Consider the following 18,617-nt stretch of genomic DNA (forward strand, 5'->3'; position numbering starts at 1 on the left):
TTCTCCTTGTTTGTTGCCCATGCTTTGTGCATTTGTATAAAAACATTTTAGTTTGTGATTGGTTTCTCTTCCTCCCATATTTTTATTATTTAAATTGTTTTGTCTATGTTCTTCCTTTCCACTTCCAGTAGCAGAGATCTCAATAGTATTTGTCAGCTGTATGGCTTTTTCTGGCCTTTTGCTTCCCTTCCCACATTGTTCTAGTTTAAAGCTCTTCTGATGAGTGTAGCAAGGCGACTTCCAAATACATGTTTTCCAGTCTTCGTAAGGTGCACCCCATCTCTAGCAAGTAGTCCATCGTATAGGTAATTCATTCCATGATCCAGAAATCCAAATCCTTGTTGACGGCACCATCGACGTAGCCAGTTGTTCACCTGTAGAATCTTATTCCACCTTATTGTTCCATGGCCATCCACTGGGAGGATGGATGAGAAGACCACCTGCGCTCCCAATTCTTTCACTTTCTTGCCTAAGTCTTCAAAGTCACTGCAGATGGTTTCCAGGTCCTTTCTTGCGGTGTCATTTGTCCCCACATGTATTAGCAGGAATGGGTAGTGATCTGTAGGTCTGAAGAGTCTTGATATCCTGTCAGACACATCTTTAATTTTTGCTCCTGGAAGACAGCACATTTCTCTTGAGGTTATGTCTGGTCTGCAGATAGCGGCCTCTGTTCCTCTTAACAGGGAATCCCCCATGACCACCACTTCTTCACAACATTCTTCTTTCTCCATCCAGGAGGATTCTGAGGGCTTACAAGGTTATTCATTGCTGGCAAAGTCTTATTTTGCTGTATTTCTTCATGGTTCTCCTGCGTGAGAGCCTGGTACTGGTTCCTGAGCAGTATGGGTGCTGACTGCCTCTCGATCCTCCTGCTTCTGTGGGTCACATGCTTCCATTCCTCTGTTTCGTCAGGTGCAGTTCGAATTTCTTCTCTTTCTGAATCATGAAGAGATAATTCTGCTCTGTCTAAGAACTCTTCACCTTCCTTAATGATTTTCAAGGTAGTTAACCTCTCTTCTAGATTTCGCAACTTTTCCTCCAACAGGGACACAAGCTTGCATTTCTGGCATGTGAAGTTTGGCTTTTCCACTGGCAAGTCTGTGAACATGTAGCAGGATATGCAGCTCACCAAATGGCTCCTGGACTCTTCCATGTTCTTATTGTTAATGTTCTGAAAACAGTGAAAAAAGCTTAAAAAAAAAGCTTAAAAATGCCGGCGCGCGGTTTACCGATGTTCTCTTTTCAGCTCCAACAGCCAAAATCCAGTGTTCTTTGAGCTCGCGGAGACTCTTCACTTACCCCAAAATGCAGTGGGAATATGCAAATTATCTCCTCAGGACTTCTCCCCTGGTTTACCGATGTCCTCTTTTCAGCTCCAACAGGCAAAATCCAGTGTTCTTTGAGCTCGCGGAGACTCTTCACTTACCCCAAAATGCAGTGGGAATATGCAAATTATCTCCTCAGGACTCCTCCCCTGGTTTACCGATGTCCTCTTTTCAGCTCCAACAGCCAAAATCCAGTGTTCTTTGAGCTCGCGGAGACTCTTCACTTACCCCAAAATGCAGTGGGAATATGCAAATTATCTCCTCAGGACTCCTCCCATAATCACCCCCTGTGCCGACAGTTCAACTTTACCAATCTTAATGGTCATCTCTTTGAACCCCATCTGCGGCACGGGCTGGCCATTACTGGCGATGACGCTCAAGTCATTGTCTGTAACCTCAGCCTTTTACTATAGCATCCCAGTATTTACTATCTCTGTACTGTGACATCACTGTGTATATTATCCTTGTACTGTGACACCACTGTGTATATTATCGCTGTACTGTGATATTAGTGTGTGTATTATCCTTGTACTGTGAAATAATTGTGTTTATTATCCCTGTACTGTGACATCACTGTGTGTATTATCCTTGTACTGTGACATCACTGTATGTAATATCCCTGTACTGTGACAATACTGTGTGTATTATCCTTGTACTGTGACATCACTGTGTATTATCCTTGTACTGTGACATCACTGTGTGTATTATCCCTGTACTGTGACATCACTGTGTGTATTATCCTTGTACTGTGACATCACTGTATTTATTATCCCTGTACTGTGACATCACTGTGTGTATTATCCCTGTTCTGTGACATCACTGTGTGTATTATCCCTGTACTGTGACATCAATGTGTGGATTATCTCTGTACTGTGACATCACTGTGTGTATTATCCTTGTACTGTGACATCACTGTGTGTATTATCCTTGTACTGTGACATCATAGTGTTTATTATCCCTGTACTGTGACATCATTGTGTGTATTATCCCTGTACTGTGACATCACTGTGTGTATTATCCTTGTACTGTGACATCACTGTGTGTATTATCCCTGTACTGTGACATCACTGTGTGTATTATCCCTGTACTGTGACATCATTGTGTTTATTATCACTGTACTGTGACATCGCTTTGTTTATTAGAACTGTACTGTTACATCACTGTGTGTATTATCCCCGCATTGTGACATTACGGTGTATGTTACCCCTATTCTATGACATCACTATGTTTATTTTCTCTGTGACATTTACTTTTTATTATACCTGTAATGTGATATTGTGGCACCCTGCTACTACAGGTACCACAGGACCCAAAAGGGTGCATGGACGGACTTCTCCACAAGAGGCCCTCACTACAAACAGACACCTCCACCCTTCCACCTCATACCACCAGAGGGAGCCCTGTTAGGGATATATATATGAAAGGTGGAGTCAGGCAGTTAGTGAGTTCAGTCAGAGAGAGTCAGTCAGAGAGTGTGCTGACACTGAGAGCAGTGAAGACGCAGTACATCTGCTGCTGTACTGAGGGCCCCGAGTGTGGCCGAGGCAAGGAGAGAGAGAAGAGAGGAGTTAAGGGGGCAGAGGAGTGTCTGAAGCTCACCCCAAGACACAAGCCGGACACCGGATCCGCGCCTACAGGGTCCTCTACACCCAGTAGGGACAACCGGCATACCAGGAGGCTTCCAGACCCCTGGTCATCCTGAAGCTGCTATCAATTACAGGACAAGGAACCACGAAGGCCCCGGCGTCCAGGGATAGTGGTTGCCAGAGAAAAGTTGTACTACCAAGCAGTCAGGTGAGAGAGCAAAACAATATAGAAGCTAGGCCAAGTTCCAGGCTGGCCAGAAGCTTAGAGAGAGGAAGACACGGACGAGGAGGCCTACAACCCGCTCACTGGGGAGAGTTCTGAAGTGCACCCTTCCTATTAAGTACCCTGGACCCTACCTGTCGTTACACCAGTAAAGGTACTGAAGCGAATCCCCTGTGTGCGTGTCCGTCATTCCCCCTGACCCGACCGGGTCACCTCTCACCTGCATCCCTTCCATCATCCCTGCCCCGGGGGCCGCTCCGCCTGTGGGGAGCAGAAACATCCCAGCTGCCATCCCATCACCCCCGGAGGTCTGCAGCAGCGCCGGTACTCATTACCGGGAACCATAGGTGGCGTTACGAGACAAAACTGTTAACAAACCCCTTTTAAAGAGTGACCCCAGGGTACGGGCCCGGGAGCCGACTGCCGTGACATCCCACAGAAGGTCAAGGCCCGGGTACCGAGTTTCCCCCATATTCCCCCTGGGCGAGTCAATATCACTGTATTTATTATCCCTGTACTGTGACATCAATGTGTTTTATCATACCTGTATTGTTACATCACTGTGTTTATTATCCTTGTTCTATAACATCACTATGTTTATTTTCTCTGTACTGCTTTGCAATCTGAATTGTAAAGTGTTGCTGAATATGTTGCCGCTATAGAAATACAATTATTATTATAAATTATTGACTGTGACATTTACTTTTTATTGTCCCTGTACTGTGACATCACTGTGTATATGATCCCTGTACTGTGACATCACTGTGTGTATTATCCCTGTACTATATAAATTGAACCGAGGGCACTACCCAAATATAAACGGGGATCAACCAGAAGCACACCAAAAAATTTTTTATATGAACAACAGAAAACAAAGTGGTGTACATAGAGATTGGGATCACCACAAAATACAATCACATAATTTTATTAGACAGAAAAAGATGAACAAAAACAATTAAAAACATTTAAAAAGCAACATATGCTGTCTTAATTTCATTCCAACAGGTGAGTCCATAATAGGACAAAACACCCCTCCTCCAAAAACCACAGATCATATAGTGTAAATAATGAACCTCAGGATATAATAAAGGCAAGTTAAATAGAGTGAAAACTAGCCATTAAGTATGAAAAGGAAAAATCCCTTTTGCAAACCATAAACCAGGTCACATGAACATGGTGGAACAATAGACAAAATGTGGCCAGGAAGAATACCTGAAGGTAAAAGAGGTCAATAGGTATGGAGGAGTTGGGAACCCTACGCGTATCGCCACCTCTAGTGTGGCTTCATCAGGGGAAGGAGGCACAAGAAAAAGTTTCACAGTTCATCATTTATACATAGAGATGATTAAAGTAAGGTTTACCACATGCTGAGATGGAGCTTAGAGACGGCGTGCCAGGAAATGAGCCCAGAGGATGTCAATGCGCCTGCGCCGCAAAACCAGCCTATCGGATGGCGCTTGACAAGCACGGTCAGCTGGAGGAATGGTATTGCGCATGCTCAGTAAAGGAGGACCAATCAAATACGGTGTATCACAAAAGTATGGAGACGGCATTGTATATAGAGTCCGGCAACTATAAGAGTATTAGTGCGCCAGCCCCGTCTCATGCTGCACATAACACATCTGCATCTCTGGCTGCTATGGGCATAAAAGGGGACAAACTTATGGTGTGGCCCCCATGCTCCCCTGACCTCAACCCCATTGAGAACCTCTGGAGCATCATCAAAAGGAGTGTCTATGATGGCGGGAGGCAGTTCACATCTAAGCAACAGCTCTGGGAGGGTATTCTGTCCTCATGCAAAACAATTAAAGCAGAAACCATCCAAAACCTGACAAATTCAATGGACGAGAGAGTTCAGAAGCTCCTTTCGAACAAGCGGTCCTATGTGCAAATGTATCATCACCTAGAATAAAGTTTTGAGTTGAAAACTGTTTGATTTCAGTTTGTAATAACCTGCTAATGCTTATAATTTCAAAAATGACCATTTTTTTGTTCTTTACTAAAATGAAAAGGTTGAAAACTCTGCTGTGCATAATAATTTGGAACATGCATTTTGAGTGCAGTTTGAGTTTTTTATTTTTTTAAAAATATACTGTTATCAGAGGCAGTTTGTACAAAAACCTTTCAATTGTACTCTAATAGTTATTTGACTGGAAAATTACAATGACTGCAATTCATATAGGTAATTTGGGAAAATCTGAGAAAATATTATTTGCATAATAATTTGGAACACAGTGTAGGTATGGCGGAGAGTGAATAATATTAACGCAACAAAAAAGACAATAAAAAATAAATAAAAATAAGTAAATAATAAAAATAATGAAAATTATAAGTGATGAGGTTGAAGATCTGTGGTGTAATGGAGGATTGGTGTAAATTAACCACATGGTGTGGATCACCACATGTGAGGAAACATACTGTAGAAAAAATAAAAATAAAATAAAAAATAAAAAACCAAAAACACAATAATGAAAAAATAAAAAAACATATGGAAAACTATGCATATAAATACATCGTTCAAAGAAAAAAAGAATCACTATAGATGATGTTAGTAAAAAGAACAAAAATCAAAACAATAAAACATGATCAACATAACAATTAGATAGCAGAGAGAAGGGGGTTGGGTTAGTCCGCAGTGGGCAATCTTTGTCGGCAATGTTAGTAGGATGAAGAGATGTCCAGGCTACTAGATTTTAGTCCGTATAAGATGGGAATACAGGCGTAGAGAGGATTAGCACAGGCAAGAAGAGCAGTGAATCACACTTGGGCAAAAGGTCCATAGAGGATGTACTCGCTAGATGTTAGAATGCTATAGAGACAAAAAAGACAAACAAATAAATATCCTCAAAGGGACACAGGTGCTCCCATTTTCATATTTTATTTTTTATAAAAACCCGAGAAAAGTAATTCTTCGTTGAGACTCAAGGGAGTCAAACTTTTGAGATTAAAGAACCACTTGGCCTCTCGTCTCAAAAAATGTGCAGCCAAAGAAGTAATGGGCTTACCTTCAGATTTGTCTTTGCTGGCTCTCGTGATGTTTGAAAAGTGGTGCTGGATTCTCCTGCGCAATTCCTGCGTGGTCTGTCCAACATAGATCTCGGGGCAGCTACAAAGTAAAACATAGACAACCTGTCTAGTACGACAATTGGAGTAAACCCGTGTAGAAATTGGGTTGGAAGACTGTGGAGAAGCCATGTAATTGCCTCCAATCATGTGGGGGTAAATGTTGCAGCTACCACAGGGGTATGTACCCACTAGTCTAATCCCTCGACCGAGAGGTTGGGTAGGGCGTTGGAAATGGCTAGAAGAAAGCGAATCACCCAGATTTTTTGCTCTCCTAGCAATCAGTTTCGGATTCTCATTAAGAAAGGGAGCAGAATATTCCAATTCTTTTTGAGAATTTGGTAGAGTTCCCCCCAATGGTTGTTGTACAAGGTGATTATGTTGATGGTGGAAAGTTTGACTTTCTGTCATGGCTGTAAAAGTGCCAGACGGTCACTATGTGTAGATGATTGAAAGGCCTGCGCGATCACCTTCTTGGGGTACCCTCTAGTCCTGAAGCGCCCAGTTAATTCCTTTGCCTTGGCGAAAAAGTCATGGGGGTCACTGCAGTTGCGTTTCTGGTGTAAGAACTGACCTTTGGGGATTCCATTCCGAACATGTGGTGGATGGAAGCTGTGATAATGTAGAAGGCTGTTCGTTGTAGTCTCTTTGCGATAAAGTGATGTTGTAATTAACCCCTTTACGACATAGGGCGTATTAGTACGTATCTGTGCCCTGGGCCTTATGGACCAGATACGTATTAATACGCCCTGTCTTTAATGCGGCACCACGACCGAAGTCGCGGTGATAGCATTTTAATTCCGGTGCCATCTGACTTTAGGGTAGATGGCGCCGGCTTCTCGGGGGCGTCGCCGCCCCTTCACACCCACGATCGCTGTGATTGGCTGTTCAATTCTGAACAGCCAATCACAGCATTTCTCACTGTTTCCGGCAATCAAATTGCCAGAAACAGTGATGTGCAGCCTAGGATCGGTGCTCCTAAGAGCACCGATCCTAGGCTGTTGCCTAGTAACCCCAGACCTCTCCCAAAACTGCTAGGATCGGTGCAATCGCCGATCAAATCGATCGCAGCGATCACAGCAGAACGGGACGGTAAGAGGGCGGTCACGGGGTGGTGACCGGCTTGTGACCTGCCTGTCACCTCCCCATGACCCCCTGTGATGTCATAGAAACCCCAGTCAGCTCTGATTGGAGTGATCGATGATGACATTGATCGCTCCAATCAGAGTACCTGAACACAGGTGACAGGGCGGTCACAGGGCGGTGACCGGCTTGTGACCTGCCTGTCACCTCCCTGTGACCCCCTGTGGTGATCGCACCAATCAGAGTACCTGACCGGGAGGTGACCGGGTGGTGACCGGCCTGTGACCTGCCTGTCACCACCCTGTCACCCCCCTGTGACCGCCCTGCAAATCCTCACACTTGGCGAGGATTTCTACAGAGCAGTCACGTCTGATCTGCGCTGTGCTGGGCCTTGTAGTGCCACAGAATCTTCTGTTACACTACAAGACCTTTCTCCTACCTGCTCCAGTCGCTGCTGCTGCTCCGGCATCCTGCTGCGGTCTCCAGGGTCCTGGATCTCCTGCTCCGGCGTCCTGCTGCTGTCTCCAGGGTCCTGGGTTTCCAGCTCCTTATCCTGCTGCTGCGGATCCTGCTCCAGAGCCTCTTCCAGAACCTGCTGCTGATCCTGCTGAAAGAAGAACAGAGAAGACTTTGGTAAGTCCATCTCTGTTCTCCCCTCATCCATCCCTCTCCCCCCCTCCCCCCCTCCTTTTACCCCCAATCCTCCTCCCCCCCAGTTTTTTTTTTTTTTTCGTGCGTCCTGCAGAGGCCGAGCGCTGAGCAGTGTCTACGTCACTGATCAACGTCCGTGCTCGCTGCTTTTCAGGACTTTTTCATGTCCCTGTCAATCCCCCACCCCACCTTTGCACCACATCCGCGCACACACCCAGCAGCTGCCGAGAGTTGATTGGTGACATAGTTCACCAATCCGCACTCGTGCTCGCTGTTTGCACCACCTACGGTGGTTCCTTTTTTTCTCTTTTTTTTTCAGAAAAAAAAAGTTCACACCAAGCACACTGACACACACACACTCTAAATAAAGTACTGACACACACGCACCACATCCACGAGAAAAAAAAATGTCCGGCTCATCCCAAACTCACTATTCAGCGGAGGAGGCATACACTATTGTTGCCTCCGACACTGAGACTGACAGCGAAGGCGAGGATCCCACATTTATTTACTTTTCCGACGCCTCATTGTCCTCCACTTCCTCCTCTTCTTCCTCCTCTTCCTCCTCAGGTGCTGCTGGACTGCCCCGCAGTCGTCGCAGGAGAGAAGATGTTCCAGCGCCCCCCACTACTGACCCCATATGGACCTCGCCCCCCGAAAATTTTGAGCCACTGATTCCTGATTTCGTGGCAGAATCAGGAATCAAGTATGACACCACCGGCCTCACAGAAATAGACTTTTTCAAAGTCTTTTTCTCTGAGGATTTTATAAACCTCATGGTGGGCCAAACTAATTTGTATGCTCATCAATTTTTGGAACAAAACCCCTCTTCATCATTTTCTAACTGGTCTCCTGTAGACGCAGAAGAAATGATGAAGTTTTGGGGCCTGGTCCTTCATATGGGGATCCTGAAAAAAACAGAGGTTCGGCAATACTGGAGTGTTGACGTTTTGTATAACACACCAGTGTTCCGAATGGTCGTGACCCGGACACGTTTTGAGGCCATCCGCAAGTTCTTGCATTACCAAGATAATGCAAGGTATCCTGCACGCGATGACCCGAACTTTGATCGTCTTTTCAAAGTTCGGCTGGTCATCGAGCACTTCAACAACAAGTTTGGTGAAGTGTACGTGCCCCAAAGGGACATCTGCGTGGATGAGTCCTTAATTTCTTTTAAGGGGCAGCTTGGATTCCGGCAGTACCTGCCCAGTAAAAAGTCCAGGTACGGGATAAAGCTGTATAAACTTTGTGAGAGTACCTCAGGGTACACTCACAAGTTTAGAGTTTATGAAGGGAAGGACTCCCGGATTGAACCCCCTGAATGCCCCCCTGTTCTGGGAGTGAGTGGGAAAATTGTGTGGGACTTGGTGCACCCACTGCTGGATAAAGGTTATCACCTGTACGTGGATAACTTTTATACAAGTATCCCGCTCTTCAAGTCCCTCTCTGCACGACATACCGCAGCTTGCGGTACTGTCCGCAAAAATCAGAAAGGCCTCCCAAAGACGCTAATTGGGCAGCTGCTCAGAAGGGGTGAGAGCAGAGCCCAATGTAGCGACCACCTGTTGGTGGTCAAGTACAAGGACAAGAGGGATGTCCTTCTCTTGACCACCATACATGGTGATGGCAGCACCCTCAGCACTGTAAGAGGTTCCACTACACAGGTCGCCAAACCAGACTGTGTAGTGGGGTACAACAAGTACATGGGGGAGTTGATCTCTCCGATCAAGTCCTTCAGCCGTACAGTGCTTTGAGAAAGGCCAAGGTATGGAATAAGAAGCTGGCCGTGCACATTGTTCAGATGGCAATGCACAACGCTTTCGTTCTGTCAAAATGTGCAGGCCAGACTTTCAGGAGACAGTTATCAAGGCCCTGATATTTGGCAGTGGTGGTGGAGCGGGCCCCACTACTTCTGGAACTGAAGGACCTCGAATTGTACCGGGCCAGCATTTCCCGGGGCAGATCCCTCACAGCGGAAAAAAAGGTAAGTCACAAAAGAAGTGCCGAGTGTGTTACCGAAGGGGAATACGCAAGGACACCATTTACCAATGTGACACCTGCCCCGACAAACCTGGCCTCTGCATGAAAGACTGCTTCAAAAGGTACCATACTTCCATGGACTATTGAATTAATTTCTGACGTATGACAACCTGACGAACACTACACAGCTGACGTAGTGGTCGTCAGGTTGTCATACTTCAGTTGTGTAGTGTTTGTCAGGTTGTCCTACACAACTGGCGCATAACACTACATTATAAAATTGACAAATCAGGTATCCGTTCCAAAAAGGGGGCACTTGTTGGGCATTTCCACTGTTTAGGCACATCAGGGGCTCTGAGAACGTGACATGACGCCCGCAGACCATTCCATCAAAGTCTGCATTCCAAAGCGTCACTCCTTCTCTTCCGAGCCCTGACATGCGCTCAAACAGTAGTTTTCTCAAACACATGGGGTATCAGCGTACTCAGGAGAAATTGCACAACAACTTTTGGGGTCCAATTTCTCCTAGTACCCTCTCTCCAAATGCGACATGGTTCCAATTTGTTAGCGGACACCATGTCGCGTTTGGAGAGCCCCTGTGTGCCTAAACATTGGAGCTCCCCCACAAGTGACCCCATTTTGGAAACTAGACCCCCCAAGGCACCTATATAGATGCATAGTGAGCACTTGGAACCCCCAATTGCTTCACAAATTGATTCGTAAAAATGAAAAAGTGAAAAAAAAAACATTTTTTTATTTTTACGGATTAATTTGTGAAGCACCTGGGGGTTCCAAGTGCTCACTACGCATCTTGATAGGTGACTTGGGGGGGTCTAGTGTCCAAAATGGGGTCACTTGTGGGGGAGCTCCAATGTTTAGGCACACAGGGGCTCTCCAAACGCAACAAGGTGTCCGCTAACAATTTGAGCCGATTTTCCATTCAAGGCACCTATATAGATGCATAGTGAGCACTTGGAACCCCCAGGTGCTTCATAAATTAATCCGTAAAAATGAAAAAGTGGGAAAAAAAACACTTTTTTATTTTTGTGGATTAATTTGTGAAGCACTTGGGGGTTCAAAATGCTAACTACCCATCTAGATAAGTTCCCTGGGGGGTCTAGTTTCCAAAATGGGGTCACTTGTGGGGGGGGTTTCCACTGTTTAGGTACATCAGGGGCTCTCCAAACGCAACATGGCGTCCGCTAATTATTCAAGCAAATTTTACAATCAAAAGTCAAATGGCGCTCCTTCCCTTCCAAGCCCTGCCGTGCGCCCAAACAGTGTTTTTTCCCCACATATGGGGTATCTGCGTGCCCAGAGGAAATTGCACAACAAATTTTGGGGTCCATTTTTTCTTGTTACCCCTGCGAAAATAAAAAAAATTGGGTCTAAAGTAACATTTTTGTGAAAAAAGTTAAATGTTCATTTTTTTCTTCCACATTCCAAAAATTCCTGTGAAGCACCTGAAGGGTTAATAAAGTTCTTGAATGTGGTTTTGAGCACCTTGAGGGGTGCAGTTTTTAGAATGGTGTCACTTTTGGGTATTTTCTGTCATAAAGACCTCTCAAAGTGACTTCAAATGTGATGTGGTCCCTAAAAAAATGGTTTTGTAAATTTTGTTGGAAAAATGAGAAATCGCCGGTCAACTTTTAACCCTTATAGCTCCCTAACAAAAAAAAATTTTGGTTCCAAAATTGTGCTGATGTAAAGTAAACATGTGGGAAATGTTATTTATTAACTATTTTGTGTGATATACAGTACAGACCAAAAGTTTGGACACACCTTCTCATTTAAAGATTTTTCTGTATTTTCATGACTATGAAAATTGTACATTCACACTGAAGGCATCAAAACTATGAGTTAACACATGTGGAATTATATACTTAACAAAAAAGTGTGAAACAACTGAAAATATGTCTTATATTCTAGGTTCTTCAAAGTAGCCACCTTTTGCTTTGATGACTGCTTTGCACACTCTTGGCATTCTCTTGATGAGCTTCAAGAGGTATTCACCGGAAATGGTCTTCCAACAATCTTGAAGGAGTTCCCAGAGATGCTTAGCACTTGTTGGCCCTTTTGCCTTCACTCTGCGGTCCAGCTCACCCCAAATCATCTCGATTGGGTTCAGGTCTGGTGACTGTGGAGGCCAGGTCATCTGGCGTAGCACCCCATCACTCTCCATCTTGGTCAAATAGCCCTTACACAGCCTGGAGGTGTGTTTGGGGTCATTGTCCTGTTGAAAAATAAATGATGGTCCAACTAAACGCAAACAGGATGGAATGGCATGCCGCTGCAAGATGCTGTGGTAGCCATGCTGGTTCAGTATGTCTTCAATTTTGAATAAATCCCCAACAGTGTCACCAGCAAAGCACCCCCACACCATCACACCTCCTCCTCCATGCTTCATGGTGGGGACTAGGCATGTAGAGTCCATCCTTTCACCTTTTCTGCGGGGCACAAAGACACAGTGGTTGGAACCAAAGATCTCAAATTTGGACTCATCAGACAAAAGCACAGATTTCCACTGGTCTAATCTCCATTCCTTGTGTTCTTTAGCCCAAACAAGTCTCTTCTGCTTGTTGCCTGTCCTTAGCAGTGGTTTCCTAGCAGCTATTTTTTACCATGAAGGCCTGCTGCACAAAGTCTCCTCTTAACAGTTGTTGTAGAAATGTGTCTGCTGCTAGAACTTTGTGTGGCATTGACCTGGTCTCTAATCTGAGCTGCTCTTAACCTGCGATTTCTGAGGCTGGTGACTCAGATAAACTTATCCTCAGAAGCAGAGGTGATTCTTGGTCTTCCTTTCCAGGGGCGGTCCTCATGTGAGCCAGTTTCTTTGTAGCGCTTGATTGTTTTTGCAACTGCACTTGGAGACACTTTCAAAGTTTTCCCAATTTTTCGGACTGACTGACCTTCATTTCTTAAAGTAATGATGGCCACTCATTTTTCTTTACTTAGCTGCTTTTTTCTTGCCATAATACAAATTCTAACAGTCTATTCAGTAGGACTATCAGCTGTGTATCCACCAGACTTCTGCACTACACAACTGATGGCCCCAACCCCATTTATAAGGCAAGAAATCCCACTTATTAAACCTGACAGGGCACACCTGTGAAGTGAAAACCATTTCCGGTGACTACCTCTTGAAGCTCATCAAGAGAATGCCAAGAGTGTGCAAAGCAGTCATCAAAGCAAAAGGTGGCTACTTTGAAGAACCTAGAATATAAGACATATTTTCAGTTGTTTCACACTTTTTTGTTAAGTATATAATTCCACATGTGTTAATTCATAGTTTTGATGCCTTCAGTGTGAATGTACAATTTTCATAGTTATGAAAATACAGAAAAATCTTTAAATGAGAAGGTGTGTCCAAACTTTTGGTCTGTACTGTATCTCTCTGATTTAATGCATAAAAATTAAAATTTTGAAAATTGCTAAATTTTCAAAATTGTCGACAAATTTCCGTTTTTTTCACAAATAAACGCAAGTGATATCGAAGAAATTTTACCACAATCAAGAAGTACAATATGTCACGAAAAAACAATCTCAGAATCAGGGGGATCCGTTGAAGCGTTCCAGAGTAATTACCTCATAAAGTGACAGTGGTCAGAATTGTAAAAATTGGCCTGGTCATTAACGTGCAAACCACCCTCGGGGGTAAAGGGGTTAACCAGTCTCTGAGGGGGATGTTCAAGTCCAGGAAGTTAATCTCTGTGGAAGAGAAGCTCGAAGTCAAAGAGATATTCCAGTTGTTAGAATTGAGTTCCGAAATAAAGTGGGTTCCCTCATCAATTGTGCCAGTCCAAAAAAGTAGTATATCATCGATGTAATGATACCAACAAAACACATGGGACTGGAAGGATGCCAGCTGTTGAACGTGTGTCATCTCCCACCACCCCAAGAATAGGTTGGTGTAGGAGGGCGCACAACGGGCACCCATTGCCGCAAAACCAGCCTATCGGACGGCTGACCAGACACATCTGACAAGAGTCTTTTTTAACAATTTAACAGTGGAATTTAATCTGAAGCACGGCCAGTGCATTTGAGGGATATTACAGCAACAATCTTTATTACAGTACAGTCTGAGTTTCTTGAGCAACCAGCACCAGTAGCAATACAGTAGTTTCTTCACAAAGCACAGTATTACAGTCTCTACAGTAGCATAATTCAGCAATGATTAGATCTCTTAGCAGCACACTTCTATGCATACACAATCACAGGCTTTTCCTTCACAAGGACACAATAGTACACAGCATTCTTTATCCTGTATGGAGATGGAGGAAGGGGGTTGATGAGGGAGATGATCCCTTTGACACAATTCCTTCTAGTCCTTATCTTTCTGCCCGATAATACTCTGCACTGTTGGTTCAGGGAGTTTTTCTGACCTGTGTTTAGTTTCTCTCCTGATCTGAATTCTGTTCAGTTGCTTTCTGTCAGATACAGATAACACACCACCTTTCTCTTCGGCTTCAGTCAGACTACAATAACAAGTTCCCCACAATCCCCCTGGGGCTCTGCTAAAACACTCCATGTCTCCTGTGACTGTGTTAACCCCTCTAGTTGCTGGATGCTTTGGAAGCAACAGCATTACTTCTGCATGTCACATGTTATATCACTGTGTTTACTATCCCTGTACTGTGACAACACTGCATTTATTATTAGTATACTGTGACATCACTGTGTTTATTATCCCTGTACTGTGTCGTCACTGGGTTTATCATCACTGTACTGTGACATCACTGTGTGTATTATCCATGTGCTGTGACATCACTATGTAGATTATCCCTGTACTGTGGCATTATTATGACTGTGTTGTGACATCACTGTTTATTATTAGTGTTGAGCGAGTATGCTCGACACTGCTCAGTACTCGCCCGAGCATCTCGCTACTCGGGATGTTCGGCGAGCACCGATCATTTCCGGGTTACTCGGGCGGGAGCTCGGGTCTCTGCCCTACACGTTTGGCCCTCTTTACAGAGCCAATGAACATGCAGCGATTGCCAACCAGTCACTGTAATGCCGCAGCCATGTTGTTTGTGTGCATTACAGTGATTGGCTGGCCGCACAGCGTCACCTTGAGTATTTAAAACCGGGCGCCGCCATCTTGGACACAGTCGCCCGGGATCAGACAGTGTAGGGAGAGTGCTGTTGAGTTAGGGAGAGATATATAGTGCAAAATAGGTAGTGTAGGGACTCTAAAGCCTGCCAAATCAAACAAACAATCCTTCTCAGGACTAATATCCATCCCAGATATCAGGCAGGCAGGCTGTATAGGAGACGCAGTGGTTATACCAGCAAACGTTGCATTACAGTCCTGTGTGCTCCTGTTGGTCAAATTCCTAGACTTATTCACCGGTCTCAGGGGCCAGGAAAAATTCTTTTTTTTTTCATCTAAATCCTGTATTTTTTTTTTCCTCAGTCAGACTGTACAAATACGCATCTTATTAACCTTTTGGTATTTCCCCCCACCCCAACAAAAAAATTGAGTGTGTCTGTGACTGTTCAGACACCAATATATCTGTTTAAAAGAGTCTGGTGTAGGCCAGAGAAATAGAACTGTGGTTTTGCAGTTCCACGGGTCAAATCTCTGTATTGACCTGCTTTTGGCATTTTTTGGCGTAAAAAAAAACTGTAATAGTGTCTGCCTGACTGGTCAGACACCAATATATCTGTTTAAAAGAGTCTGGTGTAGGCCAGAGAAATAGATCTGTGGTTTTGCAGTTCCACGGGTCAAATCTCTGTATTGACCTGCTTTTGGCATTTTTTGCCGTAAAAAAAAACTGTAATAGTGTCTTCCTGACTGGTCAGACACCAATATATCTGTTTAAAAGAGTCTGGTGTAGACCAGAGAAATAGAACTATGGTTTTGCAGTTCCACGGGTCAAATCTCTGTATTATCCTGCTTTTGGCATTTTTTGCCGTAAAAAAAAACTGTAATAGTGTCTCCCTGACTGGTCAGACACCAATATATCTGTTTAAAATAGTCTGGTATAGGCCAGAGAAATAGAACTGTGGTTTTGCAGTTCCACGGGTCAAATCTCTGTATTATCCTGCTTTTGCCATTTTTTGCCGTAAAAAAAACCAGTAAGCTATTTTACTTCATTTACAATGGGCAAGGCGCGTGGCAAGGGGCGTGTAACTGGACGTTCTGGTGATGGTGCGTGTAGAGGATGGGGCCGTGGCCAAGGTGAAAATGTGCCACAACCAACAGCCACATCTTCTTGCTCCCACTTCTTGATCGAATTACTAGGGAAGCACACTACAACACCAGTATTGCGAACTGATCAGTGTGAACAGGTTATTAATTAGATAGCAGATAATACTTCCAGTTACCTGGGCACCACCACCTCCGGTCTGTCTTCCACTCGGTCAAGTCTCAACCGCATACTCCTCCTCATCCTGATGCTCCTTCCTCCCACCATGCCGAGTGTCATCAGACAGCAACTGATCCCACACTTGGACACTCTGAAGAGCTGTTCACTGGTCCATTTCCATATTTGTGCCCCTCGCCTGCTCCACTTGAAGTGGTGGAAGAGGAGATCCCATGTAGCGATGCCCAAATATTTGAACAGCCACGGCCACAGGAAGTCGACGCTGGCAATTTGTCACAAGAAGTGGACGATGACGAGACACAATTGCCACAAATGAGGAGGAGGATCGTGGTGCGCAAGTGGAAGAGGAGGAGGTGGTGGATGATCTAGTAACTGACCCAACGTGGCAGTAGGACATGCAGAGCGAGGTCAGCAGCACACAGGGGGAGGGAGGCAGAGTACCCCAAGAGGCAGGAAGAAGCAGTGTGGCGGCCGCACACAGAAGGCGGGCAACAGTTCCTCATAACACCAACACGAGGGACGTTGCCAGTACAACCGGTAGGTCTTCCAGAGTCTGTAATTTTTTTAAAGACTATGCTAATAACCCCAAAAAGGCCATTTGTACCACCTGCCATGCCAGCATCAGCAGGGGTGACAAAACTGCCAGCCTGACCACCACCAGCATGATCAGACACATGTCAGCAAAGCACCCAACTTTGTGGGGCGAACCCCAGGGTCCACAACCAGTGTCAGCGGGTGTCACCACTGCTTCTTCCGCTGTTGTGCGTGTAATAGAACCCCTTGTTGTGCGTGCAAGGCAATCCCCTGTCCATACTGCATGCAAAGATGCCCCCTCCTCTCAGTCTTCACTTGTTATGGCAGTTTCTCAAGAAACAGCATCAACGTTTCGTCCATGTCCCACCGCAGCGTTCAATTGTCCATATCCCAGAGCTTTGAACGAAAGCACAAATTCGCAGCCAATGCCCCACAGGCCACAGTCCTAAATTCACACATTTCACAACTGCTTGCGTTGGAAATGCTGCCTTTTAGGCTGGTGGAGACGGAATCCTTCCGTCACCTTATGGCGGTGGCGGTCCCTCGGTACTCGGTCCCCAGCTGACACTATTTTGCCCGGTGTGCCATCCTCGCACTACACAAGCACGTGTCCCAAAACATCTGCCGTGCCCTCAACAACGCAGTTACTGGGAGAGTCCACCTGACAACGGACACGTGGACAAGTGCTTGTGGCCAGGGACGGTACATCTCCCTGACGGCACACTGGGTAAACATAGTGGAAGCCGGGACCCAGCCGGACCTTGGGACGGAACACATCCTCCCCACACCGAGGATTGCGGGCCCTATGTCAGTCAGAGTTGCCCCCACAGTGTACAGCTCCTGCGCATCATCCTCCTCCTCCTCCTCATGTTCATTCTCCATCTGAGATATCACCACATCAGTTACAAGCTGGAAGCACTGCAGTACTGCCTCAGCCAAGCGGCAACAGGCTGTGCTGAAACTCATAAGCTTAGGTGAGAAACCTCACACTGCTTGTGAGTTGTGGACAGCTGTGAAAGAGCAGGCAGATCTGTAGCTGAGACCGCTGAACCTACATCCAGGCATGGTCGTGTGTGACAATGGCCGTAACCTGGTGGCAGCTCTGAGGCGAGGCGAGATCACACACGTACCAAGCCTGGCTCATGTGCTTAACCTTGTGGTTCAGCGGTTTCTTAAATCGTACCCCGAGTTGCCAGATCTGCTCGTCAAAGTACGCCGCCAGTCTGCTCATTTTCGGAAGTCAGCTACAGCTTCCGCCGCCCTTGCTGTGTTGCAGCAGCGTTTGCAGCTTCTGGCACACTGACTGGTGTGTGATTTCCCCACACGTTGGAACTCTACCCTCCACATGTTGCAAAGTATTTGTGAGCAGAAGAGAGCAGTTGTGGAGTACCAGCTATAGCAAGGCCGTCGATATTCAGGTCAGACTCCACACATAAGACTTCAGGAGTGGACCTGGATGTCTGACATATGTACCATCCTGACAAACTTTGAAGAGTCCACCAAGATGGTGAGTGGCGATGATGCCATCATTAGCATCAGCATCCCACTTGTCTGGCTTTTGCAACGCACTCTGCAGAGAATTAAAGAGGAGGCATTGCAGCCAGAGTATGATGAGATGGATCAAGAAGTCGTAATGGGCGATTACACAGCCCAGCCTCATCTCATCCCAACGTGCATTGGGGGACAATGAGGGAGAGGAGGAGGAGGAAGAACAGGAGCTTGTATCATGCGCTGTAGACGGTAGTACCTGTACAACTGTCATACAGTCGGTTCAGCGTGGGTGGCCTGAGGACAGGGAGGAGGAGGAGGAGAGCATGGTCAGTTGTCATCTTGGTAAGGACAC

At 45.6% G+C, this 18,617-nt stretch overlaps 1 pseudogene; it reads right to left on the bottom strand.

The window, feature by feature from the left end:
* Window positions 1-5,935: 5,935 nt before the first annotated feature.
* Window positions 5,936-18,617, bottom strand: part of LOC141271537 (posterior protein-like) — a 33,782-nt pseudogene continuing 21,100 nt past the window's right edge.

The sequence above is a fragment of the Phyllobates terribilis genome, unplaced genomic scaffold, assembly GCF_046119375.1.
Source record: "Phyllobates terribilis strain yellow unplaced genomic scaffold, ASM4611937v1 Scaffold_5__5_contigs__length_657084704, whole genome shotgun sequence".
Classification (NCBI taxonomy): domain Eukaryota; kingdom Metazoa; phylum Chordata; class Amphibia; order Anura; family Dendrobatidae; genus Phyllobates; species Phyllobates terribilis.